The following is an 18,051-nucleotide window of genomic DNA, read 5'->3' as shown; positions in this document are numbered from 1 at the left end:
AGGGGAGAAAATGGGGCTTTTCCCACTCTGGCTGCAGCACAGGTTCGTCCGGCAGCACCCATTTTTGCTGGTTAAGCTGGGCCCAGAGTGCTGAGGAGGAGGCCTGGAGACTGCACTTCCTCATGGAGGAAGAGGAGGCTGTGCAGGGCCATGAGATGTTCACAAACCTTGCCTTTAGCTGCCCAGGCAGACCAATGGGCTCGTGTGGGCCAGAGGCATGTTTCTGACCCAAAAGGAGAACCTGGCAGGGGGCGAGAGAAATGAGAAGGGATCTGGACCTGAGCCCAGCCCCCAGCACTGCTACCATCAACTTCTTCCCTTTTTTTATGGAAACCTTTCAATTCTGTTTTAGAAGAGCAGGCCAGACACTGAGGGTTAAGTGACTGGCCCAGGGTCACACAGCCAGGAAGACTCCCAGCCTGAGCTCTGTGGCTTCCTGTCGTAAGCCTCTGCTTAGTCTCATTGGACTCATCTGCCAGAGTGATTCTCTGCTAATGTAAAAGCCAGCATCCTGTCCTGCCCCCTCCCTCTCCACCTGTGGCTCCCAGGTTCCTGCAGGATCCCATTTAAGCCCTTTCTTGCCTTCTCCACACCACTCTGCTCCCTCAAGCTCTTGGTGACATGGCTGCATTGGCCCACTTGCTGCTCATCTCCCACCTTTCTGCCTTTGCCCTGGCTGTGTTCCATCCCTGGAATGCTCTCCTTGTCTTCTGCCACGTAGAGTCCCTCACTTCCATTGAGGCCCTGTTGAAAACTCCTTTTCTGTTGGTGGCCTTTCCAGGCTTCTCTCCCTGCTAGTGCTTTCCCTTTGGGGGTGGGATCACTTCCCATCCCTTCTTTCAGCATCTTGTATACATCTGGTTGTTGTCATGTTCCATTATAATTGGTTCCTTGAGGGCACGAAGAATGGTCTGGCATTGTGCTTCCGGTGCCTGGCACATAGTAAATGCCCAGTAATTCCTACTGACTGACCACTTTGAAGCTCAACTTAAAATACCCACAAACTCTAGCAGTCTTGGTTATGCAGGAAAATAAAAAAGTTTAAATTTAGACTTTTTTGTTTCATTTTTAAATGTAATTGGAGTCTTTTTCATTTAATGAACTTTGGTTCCACATTAAGGTTAGATAGCTATTGGCTCCTAGGCAGTATTACCTCTATTAAGGAGTCTCCAATTTATTTTAGGTGTTGATGGTCTCTGGGCATCATTAATTGCATGTATTTGGTGCTTAGTAAATTCTGGGATTCTTAAATGATTAAAAATCTATTTGCAAATGACTCAAAGCACTTTTTTTTTTTACAGGAAATGCATAATTTTGAGGAAGAACTAACGTGCTCCATTTGTTGTAGCATATTTGAGGATCCTCGAGTTCTGCCATGTTCCCATACGTTCTGCAGAAATTGTCTGGAAAATATTCTTCAGGCATCTGGGAATTTCTATGTACGGAGAGCCATAAGAATTCCCCTGACGTGTCCTAATTGCAGGAGTATAATTGAAATCTCTCACTCTGGCATTGAGTCTTTGCCCATCAATTTTGCCCTGAGGGCTATTATTGAAAAATACCAGCAGGAAGAGCACCCAGATGTCATCACGTGCCCCGAGCACTCCAGCCAACCACTCAACATCTACTGCCTGCAGGATCGCCAGCCGGTGTGTGGCCACTGCCTTACCATTGGCCAGCACCGTGGGCACCCCATTGAAGACCTTCTCAGTGCCTACATGAAAGAAAAGGATGAGCCCCCCAAACTCTTCGAGGAGCTGACTGACGGTCACTGGGGAGATGTCTGCTTGCTTGTTGAAAAGTTAAAGGAGCAGAAATCCCATGTGGAGCAAGCTGTTCAAAGTGATAAAGAAACTGTCCTCTGCTATTTTAAGGAGCTTAATGATATTTTGGAACTGAAAAAAGATGCTTTACTATCTGCCTTGGAAGACATTGGGAAGGCAATTGATGAAGAATACACTCCACAAATTGAAAGAATGACAGAAATAAGAGTAGAGCAGATTGAATTAAAGTCATTGACTGCCTTTTTGATAGATGAGGAGTCTCCACTTAAGTTCCTCAAAAAAATCCATAATGTTCGTCAGCGGGTGCAGGCACTGAAACAAAGAGAGCTGCCCAATGTTCAGACTCTAGAGATTTGTCCCCGCGTTGGCGCCGTCTTGAAAGAAGAATGGGCCAGAACTGAAATCAGTCAAATAAAAAAACTTGTGGTTCCAGAAATAAAGCTCTCCTCAAAAATGATGCAATGCGTCCCTGCCAAGGAGGAGGAGAAGGAGAAGGAGAAGAAGAAGGAGGAGAAGGAGGAGGAGAAGAAAGAGGAGTTTGTAAAGATTTTCAGCATTTTTATACTGACAGTTATTTCAGGGATGTTGATGTTAACATTTTTGTTTAACAGACACACGCTGCCCGTTTTACACAATGTGAGTTTAGGATGATTTCTCTGAAGTTTCTCAATCTCTGTATCATTCTTTTTTCAATGACACGTATGCAGTTAAGGAAACCGTGTGTCTCATCTATGGTACGCTAGAGGAATTCCTATGGGACGCTATTTACTGTAGTTCATTTTATGATTTTTTTATTTATTGATTTCCTGTTTGTTCATTTTTTAAAATAATTAAGAATATTTTTCAGTGGTTACAAGATTCATGTTCTTCCCCTCCCCTCCTCTTATCCCCCTCCAATAGTCAGTGAGCAATTCCACTGGGTTTTACATGTGTCATTGATCCAGACCTATTTCCATATTATTATTTGCTCTAGGGTGTTTGTTTAGCATCTACATCCTTGATCATATCCCCATCAACCCATGTGATCAAGCAGTTGTTTTTCTTCTGCGTTTCTGCTCCCACGGTTCTTCCTCTGGATGTGAACATAAGTCCCTCACAAGTCCCTTGGGATTGTCATTGATTGCTGCTAGTAGCAAAGTCGGTTACATTCTATCTTGCCTCAGTGTATCTATCTCTGTGTACAACATTCTTCTGGTTCTGCTCCTTTCAGTCTGCATCAGTTCATGGAGGTCGTTCCAGTCACATGGTTACCTGTTTATGAGAATTCGGATCTGGATTTAACTCTGCTTTCCTCTCTCTAGCCAGTTCTTAATTAGATCTGGGAGGTGAGAGGGGAACCTTTCCTGGTGCTACCCAAAATGGCAAAAGGCTTGCCATGCCTTTTTCAGTAGGGGTGATGGGCCCAAAAGCAAAGGACAAGCAGAAGCAGAATGCTTGGATTAGTGGAAATACATTTAATTGAAGTTGACTAGTTTTCTAAGAATTATTTTGAATTGAGGATTTTACTTTTACATTGTGACCAATAAATGTTGACTGTCATATAAGATTGTGACATTTGGATTTTTTTTTTACTGACATGGTTTCCTCTCCTAGAATTCTAAATTCCAAAGTCCACTTTTTTCCCCTACTTCTCTGCCAGTGTTAACTCGATGCAGTTAGCCAGCCATCCACATCTCATTCCCGAAGTCCTTGACCCCTAAGACCCCATGGCCTTTCTTTCCTCTCACTGAGCTCTTGGCTCTAGACTATCCTTGAGAGCTCACTTGTCTCCTCTCTTGGGGCAACTCAAACCCACTGACCTTGTCACCATCAGCCTCCTTTGACCCTGTCAGCTGATAAGCTCCTGAGTCTGGAGCTGGAAGGGACCTCTGAGGCAATCCAGCCACTGTCCAGGTGCTTGTCAGACCCACACTCGGCTACTGATTGCAGAACCCAGGGTTCCTTCCACTGTGTCCTCATCTCGCCTGGACCCTCCTTCCTTTTTTTAAATCCTTACCTTCCATTTAGAACCAATACTGTTGATTCCAAGGCAGAAAAGCAGGAAGAACTAGGGAATGGGGGTTAGGCAACTTGTCTAGGGTCACACAGCTAACAAGTGCCTTAGGCAGATTGGAGCCCAAGATGTCCCATCTCCAGGCCTGGTGTACTGTCCACTGAGCCACCTTGGTGCCCACTTAGTTGGAATCCTATTTTTCCTTCCCTGAGGCCATCACACTTCTCCCAGCTGTGTTTCTTTTTCTTTTTTTTTTTTTTAAACCCTTACTTTCCATCTCTGAATCAATACTGTGTATTGGTTCCAAGGCAGAAGAGTGATAAGGGCTAGTCAATGGGGGTTAAGTGACTTGCCCAGGGTCATAGAGCTGGGAAGTGTCTGAGGCCAGATTTGAACCCAGGACCTCTCATCTCTAGGTCTGACTCTCAATACACTGAGCAACCCAGCTGCCCCCTGTTGTTTCAGTCTTTTTCTTCTCTGGCCTCCCATGTTCACTCTGGGCCTTAGACCTTCACTAAGAATATCCTTATTGAGAAAAGGGAGGCTCTGCACTCATGAGTGGCTTCCTCTGCTAGTCTGTGCCTCAAAACTGTCTGATGACATTGGGATTTTGTCAAACTAAATTCCATTTTTTTCTCCCCCTTTGGAAAACAAAATCCTTGGCAAAAATGTGCATAGTTCAGTTGAAGGTGACAGCAGTGGGTCATGTGGGAATAGATTTTAGGAATGGGATTAGAGGTGGATGATGGGTTCAGACTTGGGAGTCAACTGCAAAGTAAGTGAATCCATGGGATCCTGATGAGATCACCAAGGAAGAAAAGTGCCTAGGACAGATCTTTGTGGGGAGGGGGATAACTCTTAAGAGTAAAAGGAGAATGAAGAACCAGCAAAGAGGACTGAGAAGGAATGTATGGAGAAGGAGGAGGAGAACCATTAGAGGGCAATGCCCCAGAAGGCCAGGAAAAGGAGATCATCCAGGAGGAGGAAGTGGTAAATATGGCCAAATGTCACTAAGAAAGGTCAAGGGGGCTGAGAGGGGAGAAACAACTGCCAGATTTTGTCATTGGTTACCACTGAAGGAGCAGAAGTGGGCGGGGACAATCCAAATGGCAGAGAGGGTAGATGAATGAAAAAGGTGAGAATGATAAAGTGGAATCACTTATTGGTTAATACAAATTTTGTCTTGGCATGGAGCAGTGACTGGAGAAAGAGATGGGATGAACTAATAAGGCATCAAATGGACAGCCATCCCAAATTTCTCTCCTCCCATCCCTGTCTCACTGCGAATAGACCACCATCATTCTTGTCTTTCTGCCTCTGCTCTCTTTCTCTCTGCTGGTGGTTCTAGGTCCCCTGCCTAGATACATCTCCCACTATACTCCATCCAAATGCTCCTTTGGACCCAGACCAAGGCCAATCTTTCCCCTTTACATGGTCTGACTACTTCAGCCCTCATCCATCTCTTCCTTCTCTGGGATCTTCTAATTTTCATAGCTAATCACATCTCCCTTGGGTCATTCACTGTTTCCTGGGTGTGCTTATGCCATATGCCCACAATTAAATTGTAGATAAGCTACCAGCATGAGCTCTTGTTACACTCCTTTATCCTCAGCACCTGGCTAGCTCCATTAGGGTTGTTTGTGATGAGGACTACATTTTTCTTTGCACTAGGTTGGGGTTGAGGGGGAAGGGGAGCTGTAGGTCACTTGGGGAATGGCTTAGCAAATTAAGGAACATAAATGAATATTATTATGCCCCAAGAAATAATGAAAGGCATGATTTGGGGAAAGAGAGGCAGATTGAAGGGAGAATAACCAGAACCATTTCTATGATAATGACAACATTCAGAAGCAACTTATTGTCATGGATGGTTGGTTGAGAGCAGAGCTCAGAAGGCTAGATGACCTGAGGTTTAGTTTGGGAAGGACCACACTTTAGATGGGCAACTCTGGGCAGGACACAACCTCTCCAAGACCCAAAGCAGATGCTGGGTTTCTCCACTGACATTTTGCACTCTAGCCTCATGGTATCTCAGGTCTTGCTCCTATGCCAGTCCCAACGATTCCCTAAAGAAAGACAACTTTGAAAGATTTACCGAATTTATAGAAGCATGTGATGCCCAACCACAAAGCTAAAGGGCCATCTACTCTCCCCCTGAAGGGAGGCGATGGTCTCCAGAGGCAGAAGGAGACACACACAGGACTGCACCTGGCCACAACATGCCTTTATTTGCTTTGAACATGGAGATTCATTAGGAATATTTTATTTTTCTTTTCTCCTCCACTTGTTTGGGGAGGGATGCAGGAACAGGGATGGGGAGATGGGGCTGGTATTTTCTGGAAGAGGAAGAAAAGAGATCAAAGAGAGTCATCGAAGAATTCATAAAACATACAGAAGGGAGCAGACAGAAATTCAAAAGCACAAAACTGAGCATGATGGGTTTTTTTGGGTTTTTTTTAAACCCTTACCTTCCGTCTTGGAGTCAATACTGTGTAAGAGTGGTAAGGGTAGGCAATGGGGGTCAAGTGACTTCCCAGGGTCACACAGCTGGGAAGTGGCTGAGGTCAGATTTGAACCCAGGACCTCCCATCTCTAGGCCTGACTCTCAATCCACTGAGCTACCCAGCTGCCCCCTGCATGATGGTTTTGAAGGTAGAATTGAATGTAGACTTCAAAGGAAAAGCAAACTTTTAAGAAATTTACAATTTCAGCCAGTCTACAAGCTGTATCAGGCACCATGAGGATACAGAGAAGGCGAAATTTTGGTTGCTGCCCTGGAGGAGCTCCCGTTCTCATGGGAGAGTCAACATGTAAGCCACAAGACGTGATGTGTCTATGAAAGAGCATCTCAGAGGGAAGGCATTGACTCAGCTGGGAGGGCCAGGAAAGATCCCTCTGGAAGAGTAAGACTCGAGGGGGGCGTGGAAAGAAGCTTGGTGTGGAGATGAGGAAGGATTCCAGGCATAGAGGACAGGATGACTTCTGTGATGAAGCATCTTCTGCAAGGAACAGCAAGAAGACCAGCATCTTGGATCCTTGGACCTCTGAGGATGGGAGGGAACTATAATAATTGGATAAATTAGATATTTTATATATATATATATATACATATATATATATATATACACACACACACACATTAAAATGTGGCCACCAGAAATCAATAATTCAGATTGATTCCATAATTAAAACAGACCCAAGTCAGGATTGGGTTTAAGGTAGTTTATTTACAATTAGGAAGGTAGAAGGTATGGAAATAGAGAGAGGGAGAGGCTAGCCCAGGCCTACCTGAGGCAGGGCAGAGAGAGGATTAAAAGGCTAATTAAACTAGGCTACAAGCCACAAGGTCTTAGCAATTAGGGAGGCAAGAAGCCTACTTAAGGTAGAGAGTCTGGAAGCCAAGGTAGGCCAAGGAAGTCAGCCTAACTTACCCACGTGACAATTCAGAGTAGAAGCTGCCTGAAGTCTCAGCCCAGATCCTTCAGCACCAAGTTCAAAGTAGGAACTCCCCAACAGGAAGTTACCAACATACTTGAAGAGAGAGTGTCTTTCCTTACTTCCTGGGGGTCCATCTCTAATTCAAGTGGACTAATGGCAGCCTCTACACTGATTTGGACTGCCCAAAGGGCATTCCCTTGTTCTTGATTTGTTACTTATTGTCTTGTGTGGGTAACTCATCTCCCCTCCCCATTAAGGGAGGTGGGGATGACATTATCTCTGGTGGCTGGAGTTTTAACTATGAATGGGCTTGAGCTAATTCTATTTACACTGAACCAAAGGGTCAGGATCCTTGTGAAGCACTTGAAAAGCCAAATCAGGGCCTGGGAGCCATGGGGGGTTGGGAGTTAGAGCACAAGAGAGTAGTCTGCACTCAAGGAAGAGGATTTTGGCAGCTAAGAGCAGGGAGACCCCGGAGGCCAGGAAACAGACCGGAAGGCTATTGCAGTAGTTCAGAGGGAAGGCAATGAATAGGAGGCTGGGGCTCTATGAGTGGAGAGAATGTGATGTGTAAGAAGATAATAATACAATAATAATAGCTAGCATTTATGTAACATTTTAACATTTGCAAAGTGCTTTACAAAGAATGATTCCTTTCATCTTGACAACAATTCATTTATGTCTTCTGAACCCCATTTGGTGTTTTCTGGGCAAAGATACTGGAGTGCTTTGTCATTTCCATCTCCAGCTCATTTGACAGAGGGAAAAATTGAGGCAAACAAGGTGAAGTGACTTTCCCAGGGTCACACAGCCAATAAGTGTCTGAGGTCATAAATCAAACTTGTGTATCTGCCTGACAGTGTGATGCTGAACCACCAAGACGTTAAGAAGGTAGAAATAAGATTTGGCACCAGCCTGGATGTGTGGCGTGAGTGTAAGTGGGATTGTGAGCCTGGTGAGGCTGCTGGTTCTCTTGATACTGAGGGGGGAGTCTGGAAAAGGGGAAGGTTTGGGAAGAAAGATTCTGAGTTTCATTTTAGATGTGTTCAGCCTGAGATGTCTCTGAGACATCCTGTTTGGAATGTCCAATGGACAGACAGTGATGCAAGGCAAGAAAAGGTGAGGGCTGGGTGAATAGATCTGATCATCCTCTGCACAGAAGTGATCACTGAACTCATGGAAGCACATGAGATGGCCAGGGGAGACAGTCCAGAGCCCAGGAGAGAGTCAGGGGACATCCTGAGTCAGTGGACATGATCTGGAGGGCGAATCGTCAGACAGGAGGGAGGACACCCAGGAGAGGGAAGGGTCCAAAAGCAGAGGGGAGAGAATGGAAGGAGAAGAGGGAGACAGACAGCTTTGGGGGCATCCCACAGAAGAACGAGGCCCGAGAAAAGAACGTTAGATGGAGCCTTTAACTTCTCATCTGCTTAACTTTGCAGAATGAAAAGCTCTTGTTATTTGGCATCTGTTACATTTGGAATTTTCAAGAATGTTAGGATGTTTGAGACAGGAAAAAATAATGGTATTCAAGCATAAGTAGAAGCTCATTTCACCTTTCCTCAATTACTGTGCCAATAAACTCAGCCAAATTGTCTCCTTCTAGATAGTGGCCAAGTCCTGGGTTTGAGTCCCACCTTAAACATATCATCCTTTGGAAGGAGGCATTCATTGTCTCTGAGACTCAATTTCCTCATCTGTAAATTGGGGGTAACAAAAGCCCTTACTTCTTTGGTTGTGGTGAGAATCAAACAAGATAATATAAAGTGATTCTCAAACCCTAGAAGCATTGTATCATAGATCTGATCATTTATTGATAATCAGACAGTATAGAGAAACTGTTATAATTCTACATCAGATTGATTATATAAATGTGAACTGTAGCCATCATCATCATTATCATTGGTGTCCTTGTAGCAGTCCAGGCATGTAGGAATCTTGGTTACATTTTGGCGGTGCTACAGGATCATTTTACCAAGCTAAGCTCTATGCCCTTCGTTCAGTACTTAACCCATCCCTGAGGCTACACTCCAGAAGGCTGACCAGATATCTCAGTATCTTTGTGTTAGCAACAATAAGCCATTAACAAAGCTATCAGACAAGCTTAGATGCTGTAGGTACTCTTGATCTGGGGCCTTAGCTACATCAATTGTTGTAGGATCCTGAAGTGTGCATCTGGTGATGATTTCCTGACTTGTCAGACCACCTTGGTCCCTTCCCTCCTTCCTTTTTGTAACCCCAATAAAAATGAGTATCCCCGAACCAGAGGAGACTCTATTCCTCCTAAGCTCTTCAAGGCTCTCTTGACCACCAAGCTCTATTCCATCAGAGCTCATTTCCACCTAGAGCTACTCGCTGTAAGGTCTCCTCTTTTGCCACTATTCTCTTGTGTCTGCGTCTTTATTATGTTCCTCTGTCTTAGCACTATCAGAGGAGCAGGCAGGCTGGAGCCCAGGTTGTTGAATCCTTAAGCTCTGAGTCTTTCTTCCTTTATTGTTTCCATTCTGCCTTAGTCTTCAACCTCCCTTCTGAGTGTTCACCCACAAATATATTAATTTGTGGCTGCTGGCTGCCACAATTTGGCGCCCCGTGGTTCAAGCACCAGTTGGACGGCACACAGACCCAGGTTGGAGACTCGACAGCAGACCTGCACAGTAGCCAGTGAGGTGAGTTCCAGTTTAAGTCTGGATTATGGGTCATACCTGTTGTATCAGGATGTTAAGGTAGCTAGTCTTTAGTCAAGGAATTAAGATCTCAGAGGCTTACTTAAGGTTATCTTAAAATGTTGTCCTGCTGTCCCAGGTTCCAGGACAAGGAGTATTTACTAAGCAAGAATGGAATTTAATAGGGCAGACTTTGAAACAAATTGAGAAAAAAGGACACAGAATAGAATCAGCAATTTGGACCAAGTGGAATCTAGTCAGAAGGGCTTTACCAGAAATGCCAAGCCAAAATTCCATGGTTCAAACTAATCCTTGATTAGATTCTATCCACTCTTATTCCACCCCACTGGTACCCTTCACTAATCCTTTTACTCAACTAGCTTGGGAGCATGCCAAGCTCCCTGGAGCCCCTCACCTATCCAAGTCTCTGCAATTCCCTCAAATGCTGCTGAGGAAGTCTTACTATGACCCTCCCCATCTTAGGAGGAGTCTCTGGATCGTCCCTGCCCACCAGGCTTCCTCCATCTCCACTCAAAATGAAATGCAGGTTGAGAATCATCCTGACTCTAAAGAAGAAAGTAGAAAAATCAGCTTCTCCAACAGAAATTGGAGATAATCCTGAGAATGCAGAAGTAAACTTAGAAAAGCACAAAGTTGTCTCATTCCAGATCCTTTAAAAGCTCAAAAACAGGGGGCAGCTGGGTAGCTCAGTGGATGGAGAGCCAGGCCTAGAGACGGGAGGTCCTAGGTTCAAATTCGGCCCCAGACACTTCCCAGCTGTGTGACCCTGGGCAAGTCACTTGACCCCCATTGCCCACCCTTACCACTCTTCCACCTATAAGTCAATACACAGAAGTTAAGGGTTTAAAATTAAAAAAAAAAAAAAAAAAAAAAAAGCTCAAAAACAGTGTAACTCAGCATGGTTAAGAGGCTCCTGTCACCATGGAGCTGAGGAACAAGATCAGGCAGCAATCTCTAAGGCCAGATCATTGGTATTCAATAATTGAATCTGAATCTGTGCTCATTGTCAAAGATTTCTTAAGGTGGAAGCAGCTATCTAAAGAATTATGTATAGAACAAGCTAGAATCAATGAAAGAAAAATGATGAATTAATTGGCCCAGGTGAATGTAGAAGCTTTCATAGGCGATTGTTATATTCAGAATCAAATTGGGCCAGCTGCTAAAAAAGCATGGCAAATTGTAACTAAAAACCGCAATGCTCCAGATTTCTTTGAGGAGACGATTCCTCACCAAGAGGCTATAAAAGCATGCCAAGATATAAAAACTTTAGCCCACAAGAATCGGATGGCAGATTGATTCAAAGAGACAAACCATGTCTGCTTTGCCTGCCACAAAGCTGGACATTTTAAATGATCGTGTCCCAAATTAAAGCTGAGGTGGTTTCTTGAATTTTTCAGTGTCCCAAAGAATAGCATTGGACCTCACCATGTCCCCAGAGACCACAGGCCCAAACGACCACACCCAATCACCTGCAACATTTAAACTGATGGGGGGAGGAAGAGGTAACGTTGGGCCCCTCTAAAATTCAGGGCATCAAGGAAATGGCTATTGATCTTGAAATAAATGAGCAGAAATTTTGCTCTCCTTCAAAGAGCCAGAGCAAGAAGCTTTTCTTTATCAGTACAACTCATTGCAATTTTAGTATATGAAAAGGGAATCTGGGAGATGGCAGTAACTTTATTTAACCCAAGCCCAGAAAAGCCTGATAAGCTTTCTAAGGGAATAATACCAATCACACCCAAAGCCTTTCACATTTTTGCAACTGGTAATGACAAAAAAAAATGCCTATACCGGATTCTTTTTTCCAAACAGATCTTTGCTAAAAGCAGGAGTTATGGTGAAGTCAAATTTAAAATCTAACAGCTCAAATTTATATTGGACACAGCAGCAAATTAAAAACAAAAAAACTTGACTATGTTACTTTACACGAAAAGTAAAAAGTTTTAAGGTATTTTTCATATACCACGATCTCTTTGGACAAGAGATATTTTATCTTCAATAAAGTTAACATTAACTACAAGCACCAAAGTGCAAAAAGAATTTTTAGTGCTTTTAATTAGATCTGATGCTACATTCACTGATCCAACCACACGGCTTGCTTCCAAACATATTTGGACAAATCTATGGATCTTAAAGGGAAAGTTATTCCAGCAGATTGATAAATTAATCCTACCACCACGATGGCATAACATCTTTTCCTTGTATCAAAAGTTTGAACCACAAATGCTGGAATTAGTCAACATAAAAGTTAAAACTCAGTACAGTTGTTTGCATGAAAAAACCTGAATTGATCTATGCTTCAGAGAAATCACAAATATATCTAAATTTTAAATATTTGGGAACACTTGTTTGCAATAGGACATTAGGTCACAAAAAATAGAAATTTGTAGACATATTGAATGGATTCAATTTTTTTTTAACAAGCAGACAGTCACTTATTCGTTGTTTAGAATTGGCAGTTATTGCTTACTCAGATTACAAAAATTGGTTCTGATACTGATGTTATTCTCATCCCAATGGCATGAATATAAGTTCAAATGGTACTTGTACGGTATCTATCTTGGCAATTGAATTTTGCAAATTTTATAGGTAAACTTGATGATCATGTGCCTATTACCAAAACCTGCAAACTGTAAATTTAACCCCTGAATGTTTTTTCAAAAATAACATCATTGCACATTAGTGCTGATGCTGTGAATACTTTCACTGCTGCACAAAATCAGGAGAAAGCAGAAGCAATATTGGACAATTGTCATGTTGATGCAGACACAGTACAGTTTTTTGCAGAAAGCCCAGTTGACTGCAGTTAGATATGTGCTTAAAGTCGTAACACAGACTTGTAATATCATATGTGAGTTATTGTATGTTGTTGATCTGGTTGTTTCTTTAAAAGCTATAAAAATTAAACCAGTGCGAGACACAGAACTTGTTCTGTTATTTCACATCACACAGAATGCAATCTTGCAAAGACAAAGTAAACATTTTATAACACATTTTTGCTCTCACACAAATCTCCCTAGACCCTCGGTTTGAGGGAATTTCAAAGGTAAATGGTCTAGTAGCCACTACTTTTCACTCTCATGTACAACAAAGTGCCAAATTTTATGAACCTCAATTTTCTATACAAGTCAATGAAATTACTTAACGGTGCAAATTTTGTGCTCCTAATTCTGATTCTCCTCAAGGAGGTGACTGCAGAGTTTTAAGACCTGCACAATTTTGGCAAAGGGATACATTACAATATGTTCCTTTTGGAAAAATAGATATGTGATTGGAGATCATTCTCTTATGCTGTATGGGCTAAAGCTCAAAATAAAGAAGCATGCAGTGTTATTGCATATCTTTTAAATAATCTTGCACATTTGGCCATTCCAAAACAGTTTAAAAATTGGAATAACAATGATTATACCAGCAAGAGATGGGCACAATTGGACAAGTTATGGGAAATCTCTCAAAAGGCTGGTATCCCACCAATGCAACTATTTTTTTTTTTTAATCCTGGGACTCCATCCTAGGAGCATAGGGCCACAACCAGTAGGCAATGGGTCACACAGTCGCTCAGGGTCACCCAGCTGGGAAGTGTCTGAGCCCGGACTTGAACCTAGGACCTTTCGTCTCTAGGCCTGGCTCTCAATCCACTGAGCTAGCCCAGCTGCCCCTACTTTAGGTTGCAGTTTCTTTAGCAGATGTAGTTTTTACAGGGTGGGGTTGCTAGCCCCATGCCCAACCCTCCTCCTTTTTCATCCGGGCTAGGGACCATCCTTGGCCCAGGAGTGGTAAGGGTGGGCAATAGGGGTCAAGTGACTTGCCCAGGATCACACAGCTAGGAAGTGTCTGAGGTCAGATTTGACCCCAGGACCTCCAGTCTCTAGGCCTGGCTCTCAATCCACTGAGCTACCCAGCTGCCAATGCAACTATCAACAATTTGGAAATAGGTCTTGATCAAGGACATATGACAAAACCAGTGGAAATGTGCATCAGCCATAGGTGGGGGGAATGCGGGGGGTGAAGGGGAAAGTAGGAGCATGAATCATGTAACCATGTTAAAAATGAATATTAATAAATGTTTAAATTAAAAAAAAAAAGGCTGGTATCCCAGAAAATTCTAAAAGAAAACCAATAGGAAAAAGAGCTAAAAGAAATTTAAAAGCCCAAATTCAAAAGCAAAAAGGATATTATCAGACAAGAAAAAGACTCAATGAGTTTTTCATTCAGGGTCGAGATTTTGCTTCTATTTCACAGATATCAGAAATCCATGGAAGAAAACCATGATCATCAACCATTCCCAGAGAAGGAACTATCCACTGTGTAGTTGGAAAATCTTGAACCCCTAGAAACTACATTACCAAAAATTCCTTTCTGTATTACCTAGAATGCTTTTCCTTTTGTCTATGTTTGCTTGGTCATGTTTTGTACAAGTTCTGAGGCTCTGCCTCGTTCTTCCTCTTTTGCTCTGGCGAGCGGCTGAATCTAGATCTCTTACTTTAATTACTATTAATAAACTTTTTAAATATAATACTTGGAATACTGGATATTAATTTTAAAATCCACATTTTGGCTAACCACAGCAGGATATAATTCTCAAATATTTTTAAGAGAGATTTTCAGTTAAGTTAGTAAGTTTTTTCTCTGGTTGTGCCCACCCACCTGCTTTCCACCAGCCCGGATGCTTGTCTCTGGCTCCAGCTGCTGCTTCTCTAGTCCACCTGCTTGAGCCGCTGCTGTTACTGCTCCTTCCACCCAGCCTGCACCCTGCACCCCTGCTGCCTCGACTGGATCTGCTGTTGAGAGTCTACCAATTTTTTTTTTTCAAAAGATTGACATATAAAAATCTTTCCACCCGAATCCTTTCCCCCACCTGACATGGGTTTTCCAACCTGCACTAGCCATTTTTTAAGCTGAAGTCTTAAGCTATCCCTGGACTCCTGGCTTAGAGAGACTTGCAACTCAGGAATTTTTTTTCCACAAGAAGAGAACTCCTCTACCTTTTCTTTTGAGGGCAAATAGACAAAAAATCAGTAGATTTGAAGTCAGTTTTGGAAAATAAGCCTGCTTTTTTTCCCTTTTCTCTCCTGGCTCAGAAAGCCTAGGGATAACCAGTCCTTCATATACAAATACCCTATTGTCCTCCCTAGTACTTTGGCACTTCTTTCTGTTTACAGAGTAAACAAACTCCATCCCATGTCTTTTTGAGGACAAAATGCTACTGCAAAGTATGCTTGAATCTCTGCAGTTAAAATTCCTTGAGCTCACTGTTGCATATTGGCTTTGCTTGATCTTTTTAATAGCAGTTTTGTTCCATTTAAAAAAGTATTTTACCGACTTCCTGTGGACATGTGGGGGACTTTGAAACTACATTATCCGTGATCCAATGGGTTTCCAGTTTCTGATGTGATGACATCAGACAATGGGAACCAATGTAGAGCGAGACTTAAATTTAGGGGTAGAGCTGGGTCTCGCTCTCTCTCTCTGGCATAGGAGACTGACAAGATGGGAGAAGGTACTGGAGGCGGCATTTTTAAATAGCCAGGCATGTGGTCCAATTTATTCTATCAAAATGAGCCCAAATAAAATATTAATTTTCCTCATAATATCAGCCTTTATCATTTTTTTTCAGCCTTTATCATTTTTAATCTTTACAGTTTGTATCTTCATTGGTTATTTACCATCCTGCTTCCTTCCCCTCAAGAAGAATATGCACACAGCTATTCTGTTTAAACTAGAAGCCAAACTGAAATATGTTGACAAAGTTTTGAAAGTGTTAAATGCTCAGTGCAGAATTCTCCCTCACTATGAAAAAATTCAGAGCTCTGACAAAGGAAATGCAAATAGATGATAAATACTGGGGAAGGGGAAAGAACCTTTAATGAGATCTAGAAGTTTATTGCTTGCTAATCATTTTCAGTTTCTTCCCTCAAGATAATAAACAAGCCTATTGGAAATGGTAAAAAGGTTTTTGACTATACTGCTTGTACCTCATCATTTGCTTATATTATTGTATATTGCTGATTGCTTTTAGGTTTCATTTTTTTAAGTTTATCTTTATTGTTTCCCTATGACTTGTACTGAACAAAATATCATTGTGAAAGCCCATAAGTCCATCTGATTTATCAACGTCACAAGTTGCTTATACAGCATTTGGAGAACTTAATGAGCTAAATATCTCAATTGTTTTTAAACGGTCCATTTAGTAGCAGAAGTGATTATTATATATCCCCACCTCTGAGTTTATAAAAATATAATGGATGAGATATATAACAGTCTCATACCAGAGGAGCTGGGAAGGTGTTCCTAGGGCATGGTACCCCTAGAAGGCTCCCAAGAGGGAGCATTCCCCAGCTAGCAAGTGGCTTCTGGATGATTTAATACTTTGACTCTTCAACTTATTCTACTCTTCCACCAGAATAATGTAAATTCTTGGTTATGTTTTAGACCCAAATAGGTTTTCATCAGCAGTTGCCAAGGTTGAAAGATTTGCTATATCTGTTGAATTTGTGACAAGTATACATCAGTTCATAGGTTTTTTAAAATATCACACAGCAAGTAGCTATATATAAATTCATGTGAATCCTATATAATAATGGATTTGTTTGCTATTGTCAATAAGTGGGCTATTGTGAATTTTGGGGACTTTGGTACTTTCTTTGAATGTGCATTATCTACTTTATTATTATTTTTGTAAATCTGTTCTTTTGTGAAAAATAATTTGCACTCACACAGTGGATCATGGCCAAGTTAAAAAGGAAATGGATCTCATTTTTTGGTGAGGAACCTTTGTATTCTACCTCTCCTTGGCTGACACAGTGTGTCACTGATTATCAGCTATATATTTTTGAATTTTAAAGCATTTTTATTCTTCTTTTTCAATATAGTATATTTTGAATTACATATAATCAATATTAATTTTTTTTATTTTGCAGTAATATAAGTTTAAAGTACTTTTGTTCTAATATTAATGCATACCCAAAAAGCTTTAAACTATAGAATAATGCCATTGATTGTTTAAAAATAATTATGGGACTTTGCTTAATAATTCTGTCTGATTCTAGAAGAAGGAAATTCAAAAAGAGCCATTGCACAGTGCCAAAGCACAGAAAAAACCTGCATAGTACCTATAGAGTACAAAGTCAAAAAGACTAACCCAATGGGATTGATGTAATTTTGAGCCAAGATAAGAGGATTTGAACTTGTTTGAGGTTCGAGGTTGGAGCTGTTTTGATATATGCCAGAGGCTGGATTTCCCTGAGCCCCATCAAGCATCTCATTTTTCTATTCTGGCTCCTTTAATCTAGTTCCTTTTCTGTCTCTCATAGTGTAGCAAACTTTCTGTAGTCCTGGCTACTGGTTGGGTAAGTGCACAATTGCTTAAATCACTTTAATTAGGTCCTGATTCAAGGACCCATTATAGGTTCATTTTTTCCTTTATTTATATTTTTTAGACATAAGACTTTAATATTTTATATTTCATCCACAAGTTATTTTTTCTTTTATATGGGTTTTTTATATTTTTGATTTCTTTTGCAATTGATTCATATACATATAATTCAGCCATGTATCCCTGAGTGATCCCTGTTTGTTATTATCCACCTCAGGGGGGACTAGGTTATTATTGTGAACTTTGATTTGAATTTGAGCCTAATTTAGAACAGAAGACTACCTCCCAGAATCCAGAAAGCAAACCTGTTTGGAGAAGGCACCATGAAGATGCCTACAGAGACCACACCCTGCACCAGAAGATCCAGAGTGAACTTTGGCATGTGAATTTGAACTTTGAGGGGGTTGAATGTATTTATTTTGAATGTACACTCTTATGCCAAAGGGGGTTGCCCCCTAATTGGGGCTTTTTGTCAATGCACCTAACATTGGTTTTCTTCTTTCTCTCTTTTATTTCCCTTTTATCCCCGAATTATTGTAAGTTTTAATCTGATTATGTTTCCATGATACACTGAGGAGATAGGTCTCCCAAAGGATCACAGTGTAGAATATATAGTTGGAAAATCTTGAATGTCTAAAAAACTACATTACCAAAAATTCCTTTCTGTATTACCTAGAATGTTTTTCCTTTTGTATACGTTTGCGTGGTTAAGTTTTGTTTAAGTTCTGAGGGTCCACCTCGTTCTTCCTCTTTTGCTCTGGTGAGTAGGCTGAATAG

At 41.7% G+C, this 18,051-nt stretch overlaps 1 pseudogene; it reads left to right on the top strand.

The window, feature by feature from the left end:
• The first annotated feature begins 1,304 nt into the window (after window positions 1-1,304).
• On the top strand, window positions 1,305-9,880 carry LOC123242046 (annotated as a pseudogene).
• The last annotated feature ends 8,171 nt before the right edge of the window (window positions 9,881-18,051 follow it).

The sequence above is a fragment of the Gracilinanus agilis genome, chromosome 3, assembly GCF_016433145.1.
Source record: "Gracilinanus agilis isolate LMUSP501 chromosome 3, AgileGrace, whole genome shotgun sequence".
Taxonomy (NCBI): Eukaryota; Metazoa; Chordata; class Mammalia; order Didelphimorphia; family Didelphidae; genus Gracilinanus; species Gracilinanus agilis.
This window is presented reverse-complemented; position numbering and strand designations above follow the sequence as displayed.